General features: G+C 44.0%; 1 long non-coding RNA gene across 2 annotated transcripts in view; it reads left to right on the plus strand.

The window, feature by feature from the left end:
* LOC148109629 (uncharacterized) overlaps nucleotides 1-27,492 on the plus strand; it is a 60,065-nt gene that overhangs the window by 5,829 nt on the left and 26,744 nt on the right. For both annotated transcript variants that reach the window (XR_015725160.1, XR_015725161.1), the window contains exon 2: nucleotides 23,843-24,047. This is a non-coding gene — a long non-coding RNA (uncharacterized LOC148109629). The remainder of the gene's footprint in view (nucleotides 1-23,842; nucleotides 24,048-27,492) is intronic.

Here is a 27,492-nt window from a genome sequence, read left to right on the forward strand (position 1 = left end):
CAGAAGATGAGGACTCCAAGGTCGAGGAGAGCAAACCTCGTTAAACATGTGCTAGATTCAATCATGCAGAGGAGAGGCCTTGGTCAGCATAGTGTCTCCATCAGAAGAGCTCCTCTCCCAAAGTGTGCTGGCCTCTCAAGGAGCTGATAGCAGCTTCCGGACCTAGCTGATTCAGCCCTGACCCGCCTGCTCCTGGAGGATGCTTGATCATGTCAGCTTCCTGGCTCTAGCCTGCCACGCTCATGTCTATTCCTGTACCCTCTCTTACGGCATTTCTTCCCATCCAAACTGAGCAGTTGGGGAAGGAAGTCAAGCAGCCTCTGCTGGAAAACCTTGAAGCATCCCGATCACTCCTGAGACTCAGTGACCCCTCCTGCTAACAGAAAGACGGATGCCAAAGCCCTGGAACAGGATCTTTTCCTGAAATACGGCCCTGCTTTCTACTTCTGCATCTCTGCTCCATTCTGCACAGAGAACAAAGGAATTTTTATGGAGGCAGACACACCCCACATTCCTAGTTTACAGAATTTATTTTTAACCAGAACTGCATTTAGAAATTTGTGAGCAACCATACTAGTAATAATAGACGGAAGAGGAGAAGTGCGTGTGGATTCATCTTCCTGGGTATGTGTGGCTCCAGTTAATATTTAAAATGGTCTCGAGTTCTCTGAGCACACACTGACTGTCTGATGGGGGAGGCGGTGAGGAGAGAGACAGGTGGGAGTGGGAAAGCTGACCTAGGATTAAAAATTAATTGTGCTCAATTTTTAAATTAGATCGTCGTAGGCAGATGGCTATGAATTTTAATATGATTTCGTATTTCACTCTTTTTTTTTTTTGAGGAGATTTAAACTCTATTATTCACCAACTAGGCAATTTATGAACTCACATTTCGGCTTTAATTCTACCTCATCACGAGTAGAATTACAGGGCTGGAAAAACTCCACCAATCATCCTCCATTGGAAAGAACCACACCCAAAGCCAACCAGGGCAACAGGGATCCCTAACACATTTAAGACTTCTAATTTAAGGAATTCTACGGCCAGTCTCCCTTGGGAGCAAGTTCTGGTGTTCCATTTTTCCATTCTGTCAGCCCCTAGTGTGCTCCCTCTTCCCCTGCTCTGTGGGGCTGGGTAGACAGAGGAACCACCACCCCCATCCCAGGCTCCACCAGCCTCAGCCCCTCCGGGAGCCCGTAGGTCTGTTCCATGCGCCGTGAAGTGGATCGGGCCACAGTCCTGGGCCAAGGGGGGGCAAGGGTAAACAGAGAGGGCCCTTGCCACTTAGGGTATAGGAACTACCCTGATCTCAGAGGCTGGTCCCACAAGGGGGTTTGGTCTATGTCAGGGCCCAAAGAGAAAAGAAAGGCTGGGCAAGGAGTGGTCCTATAGGGTCCTCTTTGGGTGGTGTGGTAGGACAGGGACAGAGTCCAGGCAGCCGCTGTAATGCAGGGATTGGATCCAGTAGGGATGTGGTCCAGGAAGAGCTGAGTATTCATGAAGTGTATCAGCAAATGGACGAGGGCACAGAGAAGAGTCTGCTTTCTACTGGGGAAAGAAATCGGCAAGAAGAAGGCCAGGTGTCAGGACCCTGCGTAAGCAAGAGCTGGAAGTCAGAATCATTGTCAAGTTCTAGAGGGAAGGTGGGATCCCGTCCAGTGGCCACCGCAGGTGCAGCTCATCACGCCCTCTCTCTCTGGACAGCTTCTTACATCTTTGGAGCCGGTGACCATTTTGATGACTTCCTATTTCAGATCTCCAGTCAAAACCCTTTCCTTCATATCCAGCTGCCCATTGGACCCCTGTACTTACATGGCGAAAGAAACTCACCAGCTTTCCCCAACCCTCTCCTCTTCCTATGTTCTTTGTCCCAAAGAAAGCACTTATTCTTGACTCCCCCTTCTTCTCACCCACCGTGTTTATTCTCCTGCCTTCTGAATAGCTCCTCCTTTTCTCCCCCCATCTTCACTGCTAAAGTCTTAGTTCTGGTCACCATCAGCTCTCGCCAGAAGTTACACTGCAGCCTCTCTGTGTTCCACCTGCCTCTACACGTATGTGGCCTTTGCCCATCCTTCCTCCTAAATGCAACTTTGGTTTTATCTCTTCTGCTTAAAATCCTTCACCTGGTGCCCATTGTCCCCAGGATAAAGTGCAAAACCTATTAGTGTGACGTAAAGGCTCGTGACCTGCCCCGCTGGCTGCCTGTCATCACCTGCTGCCCCTTCTGCCACATCATCCCCCAGCTGTACTGAGCTTCTAGCAGTTTCCTGAGGAAGCCTGGATTTCTCTGGACTCCACAGCTATGTACATGAAGTTCTCCCTTTCTTCATCTGAGTACCTTTTGCTCATCTTTTGGGACTCAATTCAAACATCATCTTCTCGAGGATTCCTTCTCTGGGTAGGTGCTTCTCCACTTGCTCCCACAGCCCCAGACTCCTTCTGTCCTCTTGCTTGTCTCCTGTGTGGATCTTCCTGACCAGACTTGTGCACACCTCCAGGCAGGAGCCAGGTCTTTTGCACTGAGGAGCGGTGCCGCAATAGGGGGTCCATGGGCTTTGGAGTCAGCCAGACCTGTGTTTGAAAACCAAACCTTAACTAAGACTCCCTGGACAAGATTTTTATCATCTCCGGATCTCTGTGGCATTAGCTGTAATCCTCATAAGCCGTTGTAAGGATTAAACCTGGTAAATTTACAAAGTACTTGGCATTGAACCTGACACATCGTAGGTGCTCAATAAATGTTGGGTGAAGGGAATGCAGAAAGAGAAGCTCCAAATAGGTTAATGGGCTCATGGTGAGTTGTGAGAGAGGCCGATGTGGGTCACTGTGACCTTGGCCATCTATGAAGAGAGATGGCAGGACTGGGTAGAGTTAAGGCCAAACTCTGTCTAGGGAAGAAAAGCTAACCGAGCTGATGGAGAGCAAGACAAGGAAGACCGACAGTGAACGCAGGAGGTCTCTGAGCATTTGACTGTGACGGGGCCATCGCCGAAGGCCTGGCTCAAAGGGTCAGACTTGCCAAGTGCCATAAGCTGGCACTGGAGAGTAGGAAGCCCGTTTTCACCCTCACTCTGGAACTTTGAAAACACACTGGGCTGGTCCCCACTTCCAAGGGTTCGGTTTCAAGTACTCTAAGGTCGACCCGGGACTGGGCATCTTTAAAAGCTCTTCAGAAAATGCAGACGTAGGGGCACCTGCCTGGCTTAGTCGGTGGAACGTGTGACTCTTGATCTTGGCGTTGCGAGTTGGAGCCCCACGTTGGGTGTAGAGATTACTTAAAAAAATAAAATCTTAAGAAAGAAAAAGAAAATCCATGTAGGCAGGGCTGAGAATCATTACTCTAAAGTGAAGGCAGCCCAGTCCAGAGAGGGGAGGGAGTACCATACCTCCCAGGGCAGTAGGGACTAAGTTTGCCCCTAGGCCCGCAGAGTGTCCCCTGTGCATAACTGAAGGAATACGTGGTGGGGACTGGCTGCTACTTTCTTACCTGCCCTCGCTGGGACTAGCTTCGAGATAGAGCTGGCCCGTCCACAGACCAAGGGGCAGGGAACAGGGAGAGACAAGGGTAGGAAAAATGAAGCGAATGGACACACTCGTCCCAATCTCAAAACTCCATCCTGCCTCTCCAGCCCCTCCCCTAAGGAAACCAGCTGCTTTTTGGGAGGAAGAAGGCCCTTTGGGAGGTGATGGGGTGGAACACCTTGCTTTCCTTCATATCCCCTCCAGCAGCAGAGGGGGAAGCCAGGGGGAGCTGCTTTTCACTTCTCCTGGGGAACAGCTCAGAGATGGCAGCGTAGAGCTCATGGCCATTCTAAGAATGCAAGGAATTTTTTTGGATAAGAAATGAGTTCCCAGCCAGCTGCAGCAGACTTTTAGTTTGAAGATGTCATAACCAAGAATGAGAAAAAATAAGGGAGGAACTCATTAAAAAATTAGAATTGAAAAATGCCTAGTTCTCTACTCTGTGAATTTCCACAATTTATACATAAAAGGTAATCAGGATGATGATACCCATTACAGTTCACAAGAAATAGCCCCACCAAGAAGTGGGATCATGAAGAGACTTCTAGTAAAAGCTGTCCTTTATTTTATCACCCTGGTCCTCCCGAGACCCTACAAATATTTGATCATGCCAATCTGATCAAAAGTCATTGATCAGGGGCGCCTGGGTAGCGCAGTCGTTAAGCGTCTGCCTTCGGCTCAGGGCGTGATCCCGGCGGTCCAGGATCGAGTCCCACATCAGGCTCCTCCGCTGGGAGCCTGCTTCTTCCTCTCCCACTCTCCTGCTGTGTTCCCTCTCTCGCTGGCTGTCTCTCTGTCAAATAAATAAATAAAATCTTTAAAAAAAAAAAAAGTCATTGATCAAGGGTTGCGTGCAATGAGTTGCAAAAAGTCATTGATCCCTGCCTGCATGTAAAGCAAACAGCCTCTTTGTCAGCTTCCGCCTGGGAAAAATTAAAAGAGAGGGCCATGGATCATTAGGAAGTGAAAGCAAAATCTCCTCCCCTGGACTTTCAATGCAGAGGCATAGCCCAGGGGAGGAAAGCAAATAAAAAAACAAAACAAACAAACAAACAAAAAGCCCCAAAAAACCCAAGGGTAAGAGGATTCCCTGTTACTGACCTTAATGTGCCCCCCGCCCCGGAAACCCCACCCCACCTCCATCGCCTTCATGCACCTATGTACAAAGCTACACCTCTTACTGTAAACTCAGGGCTGTACAAACCAAAAGCTTTTGTGCCCACAGAGTATTCCCTACCCACACCCACTCCCCAAAGCAGGAAGTTTTGTAAAGTGGTTCACGATCCTAGAAGGTACCTAATTGCAGAGAGACCTGAAAATAAAGGGTCTCCCGTTCCCTGTGGGCAGAGACTCGACCCAGACTATTTTAGTTCAATCTTCTCTTCCTTTTTGGAAATTAACAGCTCAAGTCTCTATTGATTTAACATGCTGTCCCTGTGATGCAGCGGGGATTTCACACAAGTAATGAGGACAGGCTGTTCTGCGATTATTTAACCCTTCTGGTCCTTTGTTTTTGTGATTTTCTCTAAAATGAAAACAACTTGTGAATCTATTAGAGGGAACAAGATCAACGCTTGCAGTTCCTCTTGTACTTTAAATATATATATGTTGAAACGTAGCAGTAGTGAATGTCAGTCTATGTCTCTGTAATGTACTCTGAACCACAGATACTCCTGTCCATAAAGCAGTAGGATAGTAAGCAAGGGACGGGACCGGGAATGAGAAGGGCGCAGCGAACTTGCTCCTTAATTTTCTTTCTTAGGTCTCTGCCTCTTTGTCTTTGAGCAGTCTGGGGCCGTGCTTGCTTGGGATGGTATCAGCTTGCCGAGGGTAGAAATTTCTACGATGGTGGACTAAATCAGGCACCATAACTTCAATGTAGGAAGGAGGACGAGAGACGAAAAGAAGCGGGAGATGCTGTTCCAAGGACCGTAAACGGAGTAATTGTCAGGATCGATCAATTACTTTTTACAAAATTGAATTGTCAGGGAGGATTCTTCCCTTTGTGGAGGGAAGAAGCAAAGTCCTTTATTCTTCATGATTTCAAGGACATGGAAGGTCTTCTAAATTAAGGGAAGGGGGGAATACAAAGAGAAGCCTTATTACCCAGGCCGCTTAGTAGATGTGCTGTGAGCACCCGCTCTGTGCACAGGCCTGAGCTGGCCGAGGAGAAGCCCCGCCTCTGCCACGGGCTTGGGAGTTGCTTGGGTGAAGAGGTCACCATGACATCCTGGCTTGTGCCAGACCGTGTCTCGTTCTCACACACTATTATAAGTTAGTCACATTTGTCTCTGGAATCCTCCTCCCCACCCTTACCTTGTCGGGGGTCATCCCCGTGTGGTCAGGACGTTTTGCTCATGGGGCTTCCAGCCTCAACCGTTCCCTTTCATTTCCCCCTCCTCAAGCTTATCTGTTCTCAGTTCATTCTGTCAGTTAGACTCTGAGCAGGGCAGGAGTCAGAACACCTGGTGCTGCTCTTTCTGGGTGAATTTTGGCAAGTCATTTCATTCCTATGAGTCTCAACTGTTTCTGTTAATCAGGAGAAAAGTAACACTTGTCTTGTGTTATGAGGATTCAGTGAATGATGAATGTGAAATTAACTACAGCAGAGTTTCATAGAGAATGTCACATATGCCAGGCACCGTGCTGAATGCTCTCCATGCTATATGCCACATCATCCTTCCAACGGCCAGTATCACAGGCGTTCTCCTGGTCATTTACAGGTGGGGAAACCGAGGCTTAGAGAGATTAAGTAATTTGCCCCCAAGTCATTGCTCATTTATTGGAAGTGTCCAGATTTGAATTTGGTTTGAATAGTCTTACTCTAAGGTCCTTGCTGGTAACCACAGTGTCCCATGCCTCTGTAAATGCCCCCGTAGAATGCTATGTCAGCAACAGATCATTTTATTAGATACAACTGACACATAGTACCATGTGTTATTAGACAGAGTTGAAGATACCAAAGATCATATCATTTACATATAAAAAATGCAGAGCAATTAATTTACCTAGAACCACAGGCTTTACAGGTAAAAGGGGTCTTTGAGATGATCCAGACTTATGGTTTACAAACTCTGCTTCTTAGAAACCCCAAACCAAACTCTGCTTTTCTCTCTTTTAAATTTTATTATTATTTCCAGGCAGCGTTTTGTCCGAAGAATAATTCTAGGGCTTACTCTTTTCTAATTCACTATCATTTTGGGGGGAGCATTTTCCTGAAGCCGTAAAAGATAGGACAGACTCAAGGTTTCCTGACTTTTGGTCCAGTTCTCTCTTCATTCCTCAGTCCTATCTCTTGACACACTGTGTCCAATGTAGTAGAGATTTGAGAATATTAAAAATGAATAATCAAAGCAGACTTCTTCAAAGAAATATCTCAAGAAAGCACAAAGGTCTGGCTGCTCTAAGCAAGGGCATGGTAACCGGTAAAAAGTAATGAGGTATGATAACAAATAACTTCAAAAGATTTGGAGAGGGGCTTGGAGATGATGTCCGTGATGACTATTATGAAGCTGTCTCCTATGGGAATAAGCAGAGAAATACCATCCCACGAGCCCTTAAGTTCAAGGATGTATTCATTCAACCATCAATTATAAAACATCTCCTCTATACCAGGCACTGTACTTGACAGCGGGACCACAAAGATGAAAAGACAGTGTCGCTGCACTCAAAAGGCTGACTTACTGGAGTAGGGGGTGACATGAGAGAGGTGCTGGTGTGGTGACAGCAGTGACAGAGATTTACAAAGAGTCCTGGGGATACTTTGAGAATGGACATCTTATCCTGCCCCCAGTAGGGAGAGGGTGGTAGTCGGGTAACCTTCCTGGAAGATATACCATCTGAAAAGAATTGAAATTTGAGGCGCTTGGCATAAGAGGACATTGTTCTAGCCTCAGGTAGAATTGAATTTGGTTTCTTTCTACTTTTCTGATGAGGCAGAGATGGGCCATGCATCAAGGCTCCTTGACCATAAGCCACAAACCGATCAACCCCAACCACATTGCCTCAAGGGTGTTGCTAACTAGAAGTTCTGCTTTCAATTACTATAAATAGTTTCTTATGATGATTTCTTCTCATAGAGATGAAAACAGCTATTCCTCAGAATCAGAGCCAGGTGGCATGTTCCTCAGTAATTACTTAGATCTCACCTCCTGCATGTGATTTCTAAATAAGTGTATGGTATGGGAGCCACGCTGCATAGCTCGTAGATGCTTGACAAGAAATACAAAAATGAAGTGTACTAGTTATAGGAGGCTAAATTGGTGAAACAAATGGACCCCAAGCTACAATGGCTGAAATCCAGCAAAATGTATTACTCTTGAAACAGGGCCAATAGTCCAAGACATCAACAGCTTTCTTCTACCTGAGGAATCATGCCCCACACTCCTTCCTCTGAGATTCCACTTCCTTAGGGCCTCTGTCTCAAGGCACCTAGGTGGATCAGTTGGTTGAACATCCAACTCTTGATTTCAGCTCAGGTCTTGATCTCAGGGTTGTGAGATCAAGTCCCTCATCAGGCACTATGCTCATGGCGGAGTCTGCTTCTCTCTCTCTCTCTCTTTCTCTCTCTCCCCCTTTCCCTCTCCCCCTCCTCCTGCTCATGTTCTCTCTCTCTGTCTCTAAAATAAATAAATAATCAATCAATCAATCAATCAATCTTAGGACGTCTGTCTCTCTATGTCCAATTAGAGGAAGAGGAAAATAAGTGTGAACACTTCTAAAGAGCTACACCCAGGGTATGCCTAGGTGGCTCAGTTGGTTAAGCACCTGCCTTCAACTCAGGTCATGATCCCAGGGTCCTGGAATCAAGCCCCACATTGGACTCTCTGCTTGGTGAGGAGCCTGCTTCTCCCTCTCCCTCTGCTTGCCACTGCCCCTGCTGTGCTCTCTTACTTTCTGTCAAATAAATAAACAAATATCTTTTCTTTTTTTTTTTTTTTTTTTTTTTAGTTATCTGACAGAGATAGACAGCCAGAGAGAGAGGGAACCCAAGCAGGGGGAGTGGGAGAGGAAGAAGCAGGCTCCCAGCGGAGGAGCCCGATGTGGGACTCGATCCCGGAAGTCCGGGATCACGCCCTGAGCCAAAGGCAGACGCCCAACGACTGTGCTACCCAGGCGCCCCATAAACAGATATCTTGAAGAAAAAAAAAAAAAAAAAGAGCTACACCCGATACTGGCATATAGTATGGGTTCCCTTCATGTTTTATTGGCAAAGATTTGTCTCGTGGTCACGTGTGACTTCTGGGGCTGGTGGGAAATGTAGTTCCAGGCTGAGCAGCTGTTTCAGCCACAACTCTCTTGATACAGATGAAGAAGATTTGGGTGGGCAGCTACTGTCTTCATCACATAGATGGAAAGAAAGAAAATGGACCATCACAAAAAATCTAAGAATGTTGCTAATAAGAGTGCTTCTGGGGCCCCTGGGTGGCTCAGTCAGTTTAGCATCTTCCTTTAGCTCAGGTCATGATCCCAGGGCCCTGGGATTGGAGCCCACTTTGGCCTCTCCCTCTGGGATCTCTCTTGCTTTTCCACTCTCTCTCAAAAAAATAAAATTAAAAAAAAAAAAAAGAGTACTTCCAGCTCCAGAACATTTTAGAATTACTTGCTTGGTAATGTCAATACCTGACCACATGTACCCTTAAACATTTCAGATAGAAGCCTGTTCATAAATGGAAAGCATGGGACCATAATCAGATGATTGTATGTTGCTGGTTTGTCAAAACCATGATCAATTTTTAAAAAATAGGTAAGAAATCTGACAACTACATAAGTAAATCATGGGAAGCTGTCAGAATTGTTCAATCAGAGCAATTTTGTCACGCCAGCAAATTTTTTTCAATGTCTTTCCTGTGCTAAATACTTTGGGGTAATATATAAAAAGATGGTGTCGGGCCACCTGGGTGGCTCAGTCCGTTGGGTGTCCAACTCTTGGTTGTGGCTCAGGTCATGATCTCTGGGTAGTGGGATCAAGCCCTGTGTCAGGCTCCAGATTCCGTGGGGAGTCTGCTTGAAGATCCTCTCTCCTTCTCCCTCTGCCCCTCTCCCCACCCTCTCTCTCTCTCTAAAATAAATAAATCTTTAAAAAAAAGATGCTGTCATTTAAAATTGTATGTATGTATATATGCAATTAAGAGTTAAATAGAAGTGATGCAACACAACGATACTGTTGATTGCCAAATGGATTACACAGAAAAAGGGGAGGTATGGTCAGAAGGCACAGAGAAAGCAGGATTGGAGCCAAGTCGTAAAGTGTGGGCGAAGTGTTGATAGGCATAATGGTTGGGAAGGCATTACATGCACGAAAGTTCCTGAAGCAAAAGAGAATAAAACATATGTGAGGGACAGAGGGGAGATCGCCATGAATGAAGAGATGGATAGCGGTGATGCATTATGGTGGTGACTGTCCACGAGCAGGGTGAGATGGGAGAAATAGGGAGTTAACCTTCCGCTCCCTAGGTAGAAATGAGGAATGAGGTGGAAAGTAGGGTGTAGCTTAAAAAGCTCCCTGAGTTAGGCTGGCACACCTCTTTATTGAAACATTTTGAAATACCATTTAAATAGGTTAATGATTAAATAGGTTAATTTGGGGGCACCGGGCTGGCTCAGTTAGTAGAAATGAGACTCTTAATCTCAGGGTTGTGAGTTCAAGCCCCACATTGGGCATGGAGAGAGAGAGAGAGAGAGAGAGAGAGAGAGAGAGAGAGAGATAGATAAAATTTGCTTACTGAAAATATTTGGGGCACCTGGGTGGCTCAGTCAGTTAAGTGTCTGCTTTTGGTTCAGGTCATGATCCCAGGATCCTGGGATTGAGCCCCACATTGGGCTCCCTGCTCAGCAAGGAGTCTGCTTCTCCTTCTCCCTCTCCCCCTGCCAGTCCCCCTGCTTGTGCTCATGCTCTCTCTTTCTCTCTCTCTCTCTCACTCACTCTCTCTCTCAAATAGATATTCTTTAAAAAAAAATTTTTTTTTTAAATATTTGACTTCTTTTTTTCAAGCCTGGAGTAGACTTCAAGTTTTGAAGCACTTGAAAAATATTTCCGGGGACACCTGGGTGGCTCAGTTAGTTAAGCATCAGCCTTCAGCTCAGGTCATGATCCCAGGGTCCTGGGATTGAGTCCCACGTCTGGCTCCCTGATCAGCAGGGAGTCCACTTCTCCTCTGCCTCTCCCCCTGCTTGTGTTCTCTCTCTCTCTCTCTCTCTCTCTCTCAAATAAAAAAAATCTTAAAAAAAAAAGGAAAAGGAAAATATTTCAGGCTAAAATTAAGATTCTACTTAACATGATGGCAAGTGGTACAAATCACTTAATAAGTGGCCAATAGATGATTGAATTGATAAACAGCTTGATAAACACCTTAAGGTAGGTTTGCAGAACAACCACAGGATATGCAGAATTCTAAACACTTTTAAATTAATTTAGAGAGAATGAGAGCACGAGCCAGGGGCAGGGCAGAGGGAGAGAGAGAATCCCAAGCATACTCTGCACTGAGCACCAAGTCTGATGCAGGGCTTAATCTCATGACCCTGAGATCATGACCTGAAGTCAAGAGTCAGACACTTAACCGACTGAGCCAACAAGGCACCCCAGGGTAGGCAGAATTCTAAAAATAGCCCCCGAGATTCCTGTCTGCTGTTATTCAATCAAAACTAATCTAGTAATGCTGTGAAGAGATTTTGGAACTATAATTACAGTCCCAAGTTAGTTGACCTGAAGATACGGAGAGCCCTTTCAAGCTGAGCTTTTTCTCTGGCCAGTAGCAGAAGAGGAAGTCAGAGAGATTGGAAGTGAAGGACTCCATGTGCCATTTGCTCACTTTGAAGATGAAGAAGACCACGTGAGAAGGAGTGCGGGTAGCTTCTAGAAGCAGACAGGGGCCTCTGGATGACAACCAGCAGGAAAATGGGGACCTCAGTCATAAGATACCAAACTCTACCAATAACCCAAATGACAGTGTAAGCAGATTCTTTCTGGGAGCCTCCAGAAAAGAGCCCAGTCTAGCCAACACTTTGACTTCTGACCCACAGAACTATGAGCTAATAAATGAATGTTGTTTTGAACTGCTGAGTTCATGGTGATTTGTGACATAGTAATAGAAAACCAATAGAAATGGATACCTGAATTCAATTGAAGCGGAGGTTGTATACTTCAAGACCCTGTTCTAATCCTCTGTGAAAACTCCTAATCCTCCCCGGAGCGATCTCTTTCTCTTCTCTAATCCTACAGGACTTCATTTTTATCATTGTGCTGTTAGATATCACGTATTGCCTGGCGCTTTGCGTACCCGACCTTCCTTTTGCCCCTAGATGGCAAACTCCATGATGGAAACAATCAGCTCTTCACAGTTTCTCCATCTAAACGTCTGGGAACGTCGGAGGAGGTGGTGGGCAAGCCAGGATTCTGAGAATTTTCTGTCAACAAAAGCAAACGAAATGGTCTTGAGAAGGAGAAATGGCTCCCGTTTTCTCTCGGTAAATAAGTCTGCAACAACGTTCGGTTGCCAAGATCAAGGTTACCGACCTCCCGTGAGCACCAGCCTGACCGGCGAGCCATCGCTACGTAATGGGCAAACCAGAATGACTGGTCTGACTCGGAAAGGTCAAAGACCCTTCCAGTGATGAGTCTGCTTTATTTTTAGTGCCAGTTGTAACTCCACAACCACGGTTCCACCCTGCCCCTGTATGCCGCGGAGCCGATGACGGTGGCAGGGTGACGAGGCCTGGCCTACAAATTACAATGTGAAAACAGTCTTGCTGGACTCCAGGTGCCATATCCTTGACTTCTGAGAAACGCCTGAATGCATGTGTATTACTCATACAGGTGGATTTTATCCTCTTTATGCATGACCCGCTAATGCAAATATCCTTTTTTTTTTTTAAAGATTATTTGTTTATTTATTCGACAGAGATAGAGACAGCCAGCGAGAGAGGGAACACAAGCAGGGGGAGTGGGACAGGAAGAAGCAGGCTCATAGCGGAGGAGCCTGATGTGGGGCTTGATCCCAGAACGCCGGGATCACGCCCTGAGCCGAAGGCAGATGCTTAACCGCTGTGCCACCCAGGTGCCCCAATGCAAATATTCTAAAAGCACATTTTATATAGCTGTAGACCGATTCTGTAACAACTTATTTTTTTTTAAGATTTGATTGATTGATTGATTTAACAGAGAGAGAGAGACAGCCAGTGAGAGAGGGAACACAAGCAGGGGGAGTGGGAGAGGAAGAAGCAGGCTCCCAGAAGAGCAGGGACCCCGATGCAGGGCTCGATCCCAGGACCCTGGGATCATGCCCTGGGCCGAAGGCAGATGTTTAACGACTGAGCCACCCAAGTACCCCAATTCTGTAACAATTTAGCAGCGTGTTCACACGGTTCTGCAAGAAGGCATCGGAGGGCGTGCTCCAGAGCTCAGATGTCATTTCTCTTTCATTCCCCCATGGTGGCAGAGGAAAAACGATCCCCTTTTGAGGCACCCTATGGTGCTGGCAGGAGTGATCGGACAATCCCTGGAAGAGAAGTTTTGCTTGGAAACAGTGTTTACTCTGAGGTTGGAATCCCCGGTTTTCAGAAACTCTCATGACACTCAATGGTGATTTTATTTGTTAAGGTTCAGAAACCAAATCAAATGCAAGTTTGGAAGAGATTTTGCAGATAAAAAAGATTTTAAAATTTACTAGCAATATTTTTACTGGCCTCATGCATGCTGCAATGCCCTTTTATTTTTAGATCGATCTATCTTCCCCTTTTCCAGTTTTGCAGTAATTTAGAAAGTATCCTGAAGTCCTGCTCAGCAGAAACCCGCCCCACATTCAAGTCCAAATCCAGGATAGTCTCCTTCAAAATATCTTTCAGAACCATTCTCAGAGCGCCTGGCTGGCTCAGTAGGTAGACCCTGTGACTCTTGATCTTGGGGCCATGAGTTTGAGCCCCACTTGAGTGTAGAGATTACTTAATACGTGCAACCATGAATACCGTTCTCATTTCTCCATCCTTCTCCTCACTGCCTTGGTTAGGGTCCCCAGTATTCCAGCCTTTCTCTCCTGTACAGCAGACCTGCATGATTTTTCTAAAGCATCAATTCAGTTCTGTTTCACTTAAAATCCTCTGTCCCACTGCTATCAGAGGACACTTCACTTGCCAGAGCCAGAGTGGTCGTGCCTTTGGTTCACCAGCCTTGTCTTCCCCCTTCCCCCTCTTCCTTTAGTTCTTCAATGCTTCTCAAACTGTAGCCCTCGACCAGCCCTAAGAAAATCGCCACTTGGGGCGCCTGGGTGGCTCCGTGGGTTAAGCATCTGCTTTGGGCTCAGGTCATGATCCTGGAGTCCCAGGATCGAGCCCCACATGGAGCCCCACATCGGGCTCCCTGCTCAGTGGGGAGTCTGCTTCTCCCTCTGCCCCTCACCCCGCTCATGCTTGCTCTCTCTCTCTCTTTCTCTCTCAAATAAAGAAAATCTGAAGAAGGAAGGAAGGAAGGAAGGAAGGAAGGAAGGAAGGAAGGAAGGAAGGAAGGAAGGAAAGGGGAAAGAAAGAAAGAAAGAAAGAAAGAAAGAAAGAAAGAAAGAAAGAAAGAAAGAAAGAAAGAAAGAAAGAAAGAAAGAAAGAAAGAAAGAAGAAAGAAAGAAAGAAAGAAAGAAAGAAAGAAAGAAAGAAAGAAAGAAAGAAAGAAAGAAAGAAAAGAGGAAGGAAGAGGAAGAAAAGAAAATCGCCACTTCCTAAAATTACAGATTCCGGGGTCCTGTCTGAGGTCTACAGAATCAAAAACTGTGGGACGTGGAGGCAGAAATCTGCACTGTTAAGGTCTGCAGCGAAGCTCAGGTGATACAGCAGTTTTCCAAACTACTTTGTCAATGTCCCACATTCTCTCTTCTCTGTGCCCTGCACAGACACACGCTTCTTTTGCCTAGTTGAATTTGGACTATGCTTCTAGAATTGTTCTAAAAGCTCTTTAAGAGTCACCGTTAGGAATGCGGCCCTGACTCCCCTAGGCTGCATTGCCCTTAAGGCAAAGAACTGCAGTGTGTTTCTGGTGCCAGTTACCTGTCTGTCCTGCCGCCAGGTAAGCCGTTCACAGGTAGGGGCCGGTTCTTTCATCTCTGTCTCCTGGCAGGGTGCTGGGAAGGTAGTGGTCCCTGAGAAGTATTTGTGAGTGTGTGAAGAAACCAACAAATGCACACTTTTCAGATCTTATTAGGAAAACCATAATCTGATACAAGAGCTAAAAACTGGGGCGCCTGGGTGGCTCAGTCATCTAGTGTCTGCCTTCGGCTCAGGTCATGATCCCAGGGTTTGGGGATCGAGCCCCGCATCAGGCTCCCTGCTCAGCAGGAAGTGTGCTTCTCCCTCTGCCTCTGCTGCTCCCTCTGCTTGTGTTCCCTCTCTCACTGTCTCTGTCAAATAAATAAAATCTTTAAAAAAAAAATTTGTACAAGAACTAAAAATTAAAAGGAGTTCTTAAATTGAGGGGATTTGTGCTTTTCACGAATAATCATATATGGTAAATTTATGGTCGTTTTATAGGTGAAAATACCTGCTTCTCTGAACTTTTAATTTCTTCCTGATGGCGTCCTGAGCTCTGATACTATGCTACAGGAAAGACAGATTCATGTGGGAGTTAGACAGTCCTGGGCTCAGGCCTCAGCCCTGCCGAGTCCCAGCTGTGTGACTTCAAGCCAGCTGTTTGATCTCTCATTATGTGAGTCAGAAAAGTCTTTTACGTATGCAGAGGAAATAATATATCTACTCATAGAGGGAAAATGGGATACAGTGAAGTAAAATGGGTAAGACATGGCAGATGGTGAAAAAATGCTTATTCTCTCTCATTTATCGTCAGAAAGGAGCTTAGATTGTTACTGAGTTTCTACTGTATGTCATGTATTTCATTAGATATTGGGGATGGAAGAGGAATGCAAAAAATATACATAGAATAATGTCTTAGTCAAGATATAGTGTTTCCAAAGAGCTTATGATGTCTTAAGGATTATAAATAAACTCATAAATCAACTTTATTAATTTTTATAGAAAAACAAAGATCTCAGCTACACGGAGATTGTTAGTTGCCTTCCAGAATTCATCTCTCCTTATTCCACAGGGGTGTAACCCCTCATCGTAAGTCAAGTACATGGCCACTTGGAAAAAAAATATGATGTTTCCCAGCCTCCTTCACTATTAAATGTGATCACGTGCCCAAGTTCTGACTAATGGGATATGAATATAATAGGAGAAAATTCTAGAAAACATCCTTAAAGAGAGGGAAACTGCTGTTTCTCTCCATTTTCACCTTTCTGCTGATGGCCTGGGACCTCGATAGTTGGAGCTGGAGAAGTCGTCTTGGGCCATCACGTAGAAGCTGTGTATTGAGGATGGAGAAGCAGCAAAAATCCAGAAGCCTGGTCCCTGATGATCCTACGATGCCATCTTACCAGCCCCAAATTGCCTATATTTATTTGAGACACAAATAAACTTTAATGCACTATTGTTTGGCTTTTCTTCATTCACAGCTGAAGTTAATCCTAACCAATACAAACTAATACCGACTCACAAAACTTCAAGCTGTCTCTAAGTTTTTAATGGAGAAGGGCTTATGTTATAATGGTAAATGAGAGCAGTGCAGGAGACCAAACTGTGTATGGGAAAATACATGGAAGATAGACATAGGAAGGAAATATGCCAAACTCTTAACTTTTTGGTTTACGATGGTACAATACGAGGTAGGGTTTTTTTTTTTCCTGTTTCATATTTTCTGTACTTCCCCAATTTTTTAACTTAAAAATGTGTATTTTCAATCTTGTTGAGTGGATATACATTTGAGCTCAATTGCTGGCAACCACTGAACACATTTAGTGTTTTTTTTAAATCAACTAGTCTTCTAAACTTGACATTATTTCTTTTTTCCTTTTTTTTATTAAAGATTTTGTTTATTTACTTGAAAGAGAAAGCACAAACCAGGGGAGAGGCAGAGGGAGAAGAGAAGCAGTCTTCTCCCTGAGCAAGTAGCGCGATGCAGGGCTCAATCCCAGGGCTCAGAGATCAGGAACTGAGCCAAAGGCAGACACTTAACCGACTGAGCCACCCAGGAGCCCCAACTTTACATTCTTTCTTATACACGTAGGAAAGAAAAACACTGTGGTTGAGTCCGTCTGTGCTGGGCTCAGTATCATTTTCTGGCTGTTCAAACTTAGGCAAGTTACTTTTCTGAGCCCCAGTTTCTTCATCTGTAAACTGGGAATGATAATTTTACCTATTTCATAAGATTATGGCTTGAATTAAATAAAGTAACGGATATAAAATCACGCAGCCCCATGCGTATAGTAGGCAGTCAATAAACCCTACATAGGGGTCCTGGGCGGCTCAGTAAGTTGAGCACCTGCCTTTGGCTCCGGTCATGATCCCAGGGTCCTGGGATGGAGCCACCCCCTCCCCATCCTCCTTGTCAGGGAGTCTGCTTCTTCCTTTCCCTCTGCCCCTCCCCACTGCTCATGTGTGTGCTCTCTCTCTGCTTTCTCTCTCAAATAAATAAATAAAATATTTTTCAAAAGTAGCTTTGGTAGGAGCAAAAAACCCCCAGTTTTCAGAAAAGAAGACTGGAGGAATGTGTGTGTGTGTGTGTGTGTGTGTGTGTGTGTGTGTGTGGTGGAAGGAATGGGATGATTATTGAGGGAAGGTCTTTTTTTTTCTTTTTTTACATTTTATTTGTAAGTAATCTCTACGCCCAACATGGGGCTTGAACTTACAACCCCAAGATCAAGGGTCCCATGCTCCACCCACTGAGAGCCAGGCAGGCTCCCCAAGGGAGTGTCTTCACAGGTAGTCTCTAGAGTTAGGAGTTGGTACAGAGAGTGTTCTGGAACAGATCTGAATTCAAGTAGTAAGTGTTTTCGTTTTCCCTAATGTTTTCCTAAGATTGCCCAAGAGTTTATTTTCACTGAAAACTACATTTTAACAGAAGTGTAAAGCAGTTCCATGCTCAATGATGAAAGCCAAACCATAAAAGAAATCTCAAGAGGGCTAAAAGTAACACAAGGGAAGAAGTCAGCACGTACTTTCTTGAACAATGGGAAGAATTCCCATTTGTTTGTAATTAAATCCTAATAAAGTCCTACTTTCCACAATGGGATAAATAGGTCTGTTATTACTCTTACTAAGAGACAATCTGAGTAACTGGGGAACTAATTTGTTTTAACCATGTTTTTGAAAAGGTTTTTTTGTATCAAAAGAAGAGTTCACCCAATATTCCATATGCTTCCCCCAACTCCCCAGCCTCCTCTGTTATCAGGTTAGGGCCATGCGACCAGTTCTTTGCAGGAGACAGAGCAGAAGTGACGTGTTGTGTGCCCCTTCTGGTCTGAGATTGGGAGTGATGGGGATGGAACCACATATTGAAATGGTGGTGTCACAAGAGATGGAGCCTAGATTCCTTTGGTTGTTTGTTTGGTTGTTGTTGTTGTTGTTTTGTTTCATTTGGAGCCTAGATTCCTAAGTCACCAAATGGAGGAGAGCTTCACCAACCTTCTTCGGACTTCAAGGAAGAAATAACTTTTGGGGGGCACCTGTCTGGTGTAGTCAGTGGAGCGTGTAACTCTTGATCTCGGAGTTGTGGGTTCAAGTCCCATGTTGGGTGTGGAAATTACTTAAGAATGAAAGCTTTTAAAGCAAAAAGAAATAGGGGCACCTGGGTGGCTCAGTCAGTTAAGCGGTCGACTCTGGATTTTGGCTCAGGTCATGATCCTGGGCTCCTGGGATCAAGCCTTGCATCGGGCTCTAGGCTCAATGGTGAGTCTGCTTGAGGATTCTCTCTCTCCTTCTGCCTCCCTCCCCCCCACTGCACACACTCTTTCTCTAAAAGAAATAAAGAAATCTTTAAAAAAAATAAATAGCTCATTGTTGCATCAAGCCAATGTATTTGTTTGCAAGGGCTGCCACAACGAAGTGCCGCATACTGGGTGGCTTATCCACCAGCAATGGGTTTTCTTGTGGATCTGGAGGCTAGCTAAGGTGTCCGGCAGGAGTGGCGTCTCCTGAAGCCTCTCTCCTGCGCTTGCAGCTCGCCACCTCCTTGCTGGGTTGCCTCATAGCCTTTGCTTCGTGTGGGTGTCGAGTGTATCTTCCTGGTATCTGGTATCTCTTCCATCTTCTTATGAGGACACCAGCCATAGTGCAGTAGGGCCCCAACCTAATGGCCTCATTTTAACTTAAGCACCTCTTTCCGGACCTCTAAGTATGGTACATACAAAGGTCCTAGACGTGGGAACTTTAACATAGGAATTTTGCAGGACACAGTTCAGCCTTAACAGTCACGGAGAATTCAGGATTTATTTTGTTACCAAGGGGCAGCATAGCTTATCCTGACCAATACAGTTTTTCTGGGAACAGGAATGAAGATGTGTTTGCTGTGAACATATGAATTCATGTTAATATGTGTTGATGTGTGTGTATATGTGTGTGAATGTGTGTGGATGTGATAAGCAGAGCGTCACAGTCTCTGAATGACTTACAAGATACCAGATATCGTTCCCCTTATCCTTCGGATTCTTGGGTAGGCGCTGGGGGCTGGGAGCCTCTAGATTGTTCAACTCAGGTCATGAACAGACTCCTCTGTTTACCCAGTGTACCATACAAGTATATTCCTCTATGTGTGCAGCGGTTTTTAAAAAGATTAAAAAGTGGGGCGCCTGGGTGGCTCAGTCGTTCAGTGTCTGCCTTCGGCTCAGGGAATGATCCCGGCATTCTGGGATCGAGGCCCACATTGGACTCCTCTGCTGGAAGCCTGCTTCTTCCTCTCCCACTCCCTCTGCTTGTGTTCCCTCTCTCGCTGGCTGTCTCTCTCTCTGTCAAATGAATGAATAAAATCTTTAAAAATAAATAAATAATAAGTAAATAAAAATAAAAAGATTAAAAAGTACTTTTGGGGCACCTAGGTGTCTCAGTCAGTTAAGCATCTGACTCTTGATTTTGGCTCAGGTCATGATCTCAGGGTTATGATATCAAGCCCCACCTCTGCTCCGTGCTGAGCACAGAGCCTGCCTGAGATTCTCTCTCTCCCTAACCCGCTGCCCCTTCCTACCACTCCCCACGGTCTCCAACTCTCTCTCTCTCTCTAAAATAAATAAATACATCTTTAAAAAAAGATTAGGGACACCTGGGTGGCTCAGTCTATTGAGCATCTGCCTTCGGCTCAGGTCATGATCCCGGGGTCCTGGGATCAAGTCCCACATCCAAAGCAAAAACAGTTTTTGGAGAGAAGAACGGCATTGGTTTTTGTTGTGGTTGCTGTTGTTTTGCTCGTCTCCATAATGTCATGCTCAATAGAAGATAGATTCTAATACCTGCTTTTGCATTTGGTCTGCTCTGAAATGTTTGGGTTGAAACACATGAAGAAAATCTGGCCTCACACAGGGCTCCTGGCTGTCTCAGTCCGTAGAGCGTGTGACTCTTGATCTCAAGGTCATGAGTTCAAGCCCCACATTGGCTGTAAAGTTTATTTTTAAAAAACAGGTAATTACAAGAGGAAGAAATGCAGATATACTAAAAGGACGATGCTAAAAGGGCGCCGGGCTGGCTCAGTCAGTAGAGCACATGACTCTTGATCTCAGGGTTGTGATTTTGAGCCCCACGTGCAGCCTGGAGCTTACTTTTTTTTTTTTTTTTTAAGATTTTATTTATTTATTTGACAGAGATAGAGACAGCCAGCGAGAGAGGGAACACAAGCAGGGGGAGTGGGAGAGGAAGAAGCAGGCTCATAGCAGAGGAGCCTGATGTGGGGCTCGATCCCGTAACGCCAGGATCACGCCCTGAGCCAAAGGCAGACGCTCAACCGCTGCGCCACCCAGGCGCCCCTGGAGCTTACTTTTTAAAAAAAATAATTAGTTAATTAACTAAATTTAAAATAATCTGGCCTCACATAGGCAATTGGAAAAGGGAAGGATTTTAATAGTCTTTTCAGATGATTATGGATATTCTTCTTTGGTATTACACCAAAACTTGACAAGTTGTAGTTTCTTAAAGGTTAGTTGCACAGATTTTTTTTAAAAAAAGGTTACTTGCAATCTGAGATCTGATCTTTTCATACTCTGTTATATTAAGATCAATTCCCCTATCTCATCCTTTGAATAGATATCTTACCAGTGCATGATTCTATAACATCATGCATTTTCATTCAGAAAATAATGGTTCGTTGAGTTATTCAGATCTTCGAAATGTTGACACAGAACATAATACAAAACCCCAAAAATCACATTCATTAATATCACCACTGATATCACTGGAAAGGTCTTTAAATACCGGGAAGCTGTCAAGCTCACGGTGGCAGTTACAAGGTTCCTAAAATTCTAATATTCACGTGAAACTCAAATTTTATCACTGGCAACAAATACTGTCGATTGTTTTCCTTGAAGTGACAGGCCCACTTTGTTCATTTTAAAGAAAATGTCTGCCAAATACCCAAGTTTGAATACTATAATTTGTCTACCAGTCATTCTTTTAAGTCAAAATAGAGCTCCGTGAAAAAGCAGCTGGTTCCTTGCATTTCAAAGAACAAGTGTTTTCCTCAAGATATCCCCCTATTTCAGTATGTAGCGCAAGGGCCTCACGTGTACTTCCCATTTCATCACACATCGTGTCAAAAACACATGGACTCAGAGGCGCCTGGGCGGCTCAATCAGTTGAGCCTCCAGCTCTTGGTTTCAGCTCAGGTCATGATCTCAGGGTCCCGAGATGGAGCCCCGTGTCCGGCTCCATGTTCAGTGGGACATCCGCTGGAGAGTCTTTCTCTCCCTCTGCCCTCCTGCCCGTGCTCTCTCTCTCTCTCAACAGATCTTTAAAAAATATATGTATACTCAAAAAAAAAAAAACATGTATTCAAGAGTCAAGACTTAGTAAAATTAAGAATTTTTACTATTTCAGGGCACCTGGGTCTCACAGTTGGTTAAGCGTCTGCCTTTGGCTCAGGTCATGATCCTGGGGTCCTGGGATCGAGTCCCACATTGGGCTCCCTGCTCAGCAGGGAGTCTGCTTCTCCCTCTACCTCTCCTCTTGGCTTGTGCTCTCTCCCTCTCTCGCTCACTCTCTCTCAAATCAATAAATAAAATCTTGTAAAAAAAAAAAGAATTTTTACTATTTCACCAAGGACATTCTTTTTTTTTTTTAATTTTATTTGAGAGAGAGAGAGAGAACAGGAGCAGGTAGGCAGGGGGAGGGAGAGAGGGAGAGAGAGAGAGAAAATCTCCAGCAGACTAAGCGCTAAGTGCAGAGACCATCTCAGGGATTGATCTCACAACCCCAAGATCACGACCTAAGCCGAAATCAAGAGTCTGATGCTCGACCAACAGCCACCCAGGCATCCCTCACCAAGGACTTCTTAACTGAAACTGGCATCTTAAATTTAATTTACTTACTTATTTACTGCTAGTGCTTGGCAGTGAGTAATATAATGGCTATTGTTACAGTATGGCCCAGCTGCTTTCATTTGTGTTAAGACCTTAGGAGTTTTACCCACCATTGCTTCTGTACCATCAATGCAAATGTCCACATAATGAAAAAGGCAAAAAAATGTCTTAATATTATTAGGAAAATAGTTTTGACCTCGTGGATCTCTTGAAGGATTTTGGTGACAGGGAGGCAGACCATACTTTGAGGACCACCGCCATAGAAAATGACCATATTTCCTCACAAAGAATCTTTGATACCTGAAACAGAATGCTGGACTAGATCACTGATTATCATATATGCCGTTTTAATAGGGTAACTACTACAAAAATTACAGAATGAGAAAACAGAAGGATTTAGTACTAAATTTAGTTTTGCCAATAAATGTGCTTAAAAACAAACAAAGCCAGAAGGTTAATCTTTTTTAAAGATTTTTTTTTTAAGACTTATTTGAGAGAGAGAATGAGCAGGAGGAAGGGCAGAAGGAGAAGGAGAAGCAGACTCCCCACTGAGCAGGGAGGCCGAGGTGAGACTCAATCCCAGGTCCCTGGGATCATGACCTGAGTGGAAGGCAGACACTAACTGACTAAGCCACCCAGGCGCCCCGGGTAACTGTAGTTACCTTAGTTATTTATATTTTTGTCTTCAAGCATTAAAAAGTCTATTAGTGGGGCGCCCGGGTGGCTCAGTTGGTTAAGCGTCTGCCTTTGGCTCAGGTCATGATCCTGGGGTCCTGGAATCGAGCCCTGCCTTGGGCTCCCTGCTTGGCAGGAAGCCTGCTTCTCCCTCTCTCTCTGCTGCTTCCCTCATTGTGCTCATTTGCTTTCTCTGTCAAATAAATAAATAAAATCTTTTTAAAAAAAGTTTTCTTAGGTAGTTTTTTCTCTCGTTATTTATTCTCTAAAAAATAATGACATTAATGGGAGAAGATCGATAGACATCTCTCCAAAGGAGATCTACAAATGGCTAATAAGTAAAAAACAAAATGAAACAAATGGCTAATTAGTATATGAAAAGATGCTCAAATCAGTAGTCATCAGGGATATACAAATCAAACCCACAATGAGATACCACTTCACACCCACTAAATGGCTAGAAATCAAAAAGTCAAGTAATGACAAGTGTAGGTGAGGATGAGGAGAAATCAGAACTCTCATATAGAGCTGGTAAGAATGTAAATTGTCCAACTACTTTTGGAAAACAGTTTAGCAGTTCCTCAAACAATAAACAGAATTAATGTATAATCTGGCAATTCCATATCTAGGTATATACCCAAGAAAATTAAAAATATATGTTTACACAAAAACTTGTATGTGAATGTTCATAGCAGCATTATTCAGAATAGCAAAATGTGAAAACGACTCAAATGTCTGTCAACAGACACATAAATAAGCAAAATATAATATAGCCATGCAATGGAATATTATTTGGCCTTGAAAAAGGAATGAAGAGCTGGTACATTCCATACCATGGATGAAACTTGACTGCATTAGCTCACTGGAAGAATCCAATCACAAAAGACCACACATTATATGATTCCACTCACATAGAAGTCCAGAAGAGGGAAATCAGTAGAGACGGAATGTTAATTAGCAATTGCTTGATGGGGAGAGGGGCAGTGAGGAGTGTGCAGGAATAGAGGGCTGATAGCTAAAGGATAAGGGGGTTCTTCTTGCGATGATGACAATGTTCTAAAATTGACTGTGGTGATGGTTACGCTGATCTGTGAATATAGTAAACACCATTGAATTATACGCTCTAAATGGGTGAATTGTATGGTATATTAATTATATCTCAATAAAATTCTTTCCCCTCAAATTAATTACATAGAAAAAATTAAAAGAAAAAATTTTAAAGCAATAATTTTGGTGTTTTTTTTTTAAGATTTTTTTATTTATTTATGTGACAGAGAGACAGCCAGCGAGAGAGGGAACACAGCAGGGGAGTGGGAGAGGAAGAAGCAGGCTCCCAGCGGAGGAGCCCGATGTGGGACTCGATTCCGGAACTCCGGGATCACGCCCTGAGCCGAAGGCAGACGCTTAACGACTGCGCTACCCAGGCGCTCCTAAAGCAATAATTTTGAAGAGAAGGAGACTGAAGCCCCAGAAAGAGAGGTAATTGACCTAAAGTCACACAAGAGCTGGGACAGGAACCCGGGTTTATGGTCCCTGCAGGGGAGTGCATTTCATCCCCCAGAATAGGATTACGATACCCCTTTCACTTCTGAGAAGAAAATTCTAGTGATCATACCAAAAGCATTCAAACTGCAGTCAGCCTAAAAGGTAAAAAAGAAAGTATCTGCAAGAAAAGTGCTCTATCTACAATTCTGCTTTGAACAATGTCCCCCTTTGTGGGAAGAAATGCGAAACGGAGCACCGTAAGAGAGGAGAGCTGGAATTCACCGTCTTGCTTTAAACACTAAATCACAGGCGGGCTCCTAAGTAGTCACACCAGTTGCATAGGCTTTTGGCAACTCCTTTAAAAACGGCTATTCGTAAGAACAGTAAACACAAAATGTAGTGCAAACGTTTTGGTGGGTCCCCAGGCTAGTAAATATCACACCCCTTTATAGCCAAACATATTGTACTGGACAACTGGATGCTTTTCTTACAAATGATTCGGTTCCAATGCTAGTCAGTGCGAGGCAGAACTATGGGAATGCCTCCGTTTCGTGTCATACTTTGAGTTTCAATCTGCTTTTATGTAGTATCCCGTCTCATGCTCAGAACCGGCACTGTGAAATTAATAGGGTATTTTTTATGTATATATATATATACACGTATATATATATATACGTGTATATATATATATGGCCCCATTTTGCAGATAGGAAATTATTTTTATATAAGTAGGACAAGGTTTATTATCATCTTCATTTTATGAATGAGGAGTTTTATTTTACACAGTGTGATATAAATAGCTGCAAGAGAGGACTTAAACCTGTAGCTGGTAAATGAAATTTGGAGAACTATTTAAGACTGGAGAACTGGGGCACCTGGCTGGCTCAGTTGGTGGAGGGTGCAACTCCTGATCTTGGGGTTGTGGGTTCAAGCCCCATGTTGGGTGTGGAGAGTACTTAAAAATAAGACCTCAAAAAAAAAAAAAAAAGAAGAAGAAGAAGAAGAAGAAGAGACTGGAGAACAAGGGAACAGAGCATACAACTGGGATACTCATGGAAACAACAGATTTATTACTGCTTTGTATTTATTACACTTGTATAAACTGCTTTTAGACAGATCAGACCCTGGACCTGTAAGCTCTGGTCTGCTATAGAATGGTTAACAGTGCTGCTTCCTTGTGCAACTCCAGGGGACATGACTCACATGGAGGTGACACCATCGCCATAGCATTAGATATAAGTGGCGGGTATCCCCTGGAGTTAGCAAAGCAGATTCTTGGCCCTAAGTAAGAGATGTTATGTAGATATACACAGGGGGGCTGCTGGCTGGCTCAGTCACTAGACCGAATGACTCTTGATCTTGAGGTTGTGAGTTCAAGCCCCATGTTGAGTGTAGAGATTACTTAAAAATTCTTTTTGGAAAAAAAAGGATATCACAGACATGAATCTGACAAATCTTGAGACAGGGAAACTGAAGAGACCCCAATAAAAAGCAGTGTTTTTTCTTTGCTCCTTTTCTGGCTTCTATTCTTGCTAGGACCTGTACCCCCATCCCCCTACCGTACACATGCCTTGTAATGTGAACAGCACATGTCCTCCTTGTAAGTGACAAAGAGCTAATGCTATCTTTGGAGTCTTCCAGGACTATAGAGACCATCTAAGGAGTGAAGGGTCATGAACATTCTCTAAGACCAGTGACTCTAAACAACTTGATGCCAAGACCCCTGACTTCAGGGAATGAATGACTAACGAAGGATACCTGGACCCTGTCCTGGTTCCGACCAGTTCCTGGATGCCTAGGGGGACACTTTTACCAGACCACAATAAAACCGCAGACCCCAAGCAAAGACGAGACTCATGCTCTTTTTGTCTCCGAGTCTCACGGATGCTCTGTATCTGTCTGTCTATCTATCTATCTATCCATCTATCTATATCTTCAATAAACTCTGCTTTCACCTCCTGCTGGCTCACATCTGATTTCCATCTTTCAAAAAGCCAAGGACCCTCTTGGCTAGTCCTACGGGACCCCTCTGGGCGCTCGGATACCTCCTACTGGCATCAGTCTCAAGGCTCATCACAAATTCCACCTTCTCCATGAAATCTTCCCCAATAATTTTCATCCTAACAGTCCATTAGATGCATTGTCTATTTTGGCATTTTAAAAAATATTCCATTTAACTGTAATTTATCTTTTTATATTAGTCTTTCATTTTTCATCCTTAAGGACTTGACTCCTGCTAAGTTTCATCTCCTTCAAAAGATTGTAACTCTTTGAGGGTAGAAACCGTATTATTTTCCATTCTTGATGATCTGGCTTTCTGAAGCGTGGTGATAAGTACAGCAGCTAAAAATTGCATCAGTCAGTTTGACTTCAATAATTTGAGTCATTTGGTATTAGAAGTGCAGTAAAGAATACAAGCAAATCTAGAAATATATCAATTATTCCGTGAATAATAGACCCCTTGGAAATTACTAACTTATTTATATTTCATGTGTGTCATTTTTTGAAATTAGGATCGTTGCCTTAAATCTTTGTGCTTGTGTTTGGTAAATCATATGGACAAACAAATTTAATTCCGTTTACTAATGTTATTAAGTTTCAAGGACCAATTGCTGGTGGAACAAATGCCGAATCATTTCAACTGTTGAAAGATAAATTGAGGCAGCGTAAAAAATTTTAAGAGTTTATTTGAGCAAAAATCAATCAGGAGTGCCAAACCAGAAAGTATTCCACCGATAGGAGCTAAGGAAAAAATTGTAGAGAGAAGGGGTGGAAGCAAGACAACAACGTGATCGGATCAGCTGTAGCTTAAGCAGCTGCTTTATTTGGGAAAGTCTTGTTGGCCGTGCGTGATTGGTTGCCCGTAGGTTTGGATTTCTTAACCTTGAGGCATTGATAGGCTTGGGTTTTGGTTTGTTTGCATAATGCCCCTAAAGCACCAGAACTACTTCAGAGTGATGGCCTCCTTGTTTAATTAATTTAATAATCACTGTATCTGTATTGCGATTTTGAAGAAAGAAGATGTTACGTAGTTCATAATTCCAAATAGTCAAAATCTAAAATTAGGACTTTAAGAAAAAAATCTAAATTAATTTAAAATTAATAACTTTTTTTGACCTAAGTATTTTTTTTGGATTTTATTTATGAGAGAGAGAGAGAAAGAGAGAGGGCACGAGCTGGAGGGAGGGGCAAAGGGAGAGGGAGAAGCAGGCTCGATCTCAGGACCCCGAGATCATGACCTGAGCCGAAGGCAGATGCTTAACCGACTGCTTAACCGATGCTTAACCCAGGCACCCCTTCATATAACTACTTTTTTTTTTTTAAAGATTTTATGTATTTATTTGACAGAGAGGGACAGCCAGTGAGAGAGGGAACACAAGCAGGGAGAGTGGGAGAGGAAGAAGCAGGCTCCTAGCGGAGAAACCTGATGTGGGGCTTG

The sequence above is a fragment of the Ursus americanus genome, chromosome 7, assembly GCF_024610735.1.
Source record: "Ursus americanus isolate L20-20 chromosome 7, mUrsAme1.1.p, whole genome shotgun sequence".
NCBI classification, from domain to species: domain Eukaryota; kingdom Metazoa; phylum Chordata; class Mammalia; order Carnivora; family Ursidae; genus Ursus; species Ursus americanus.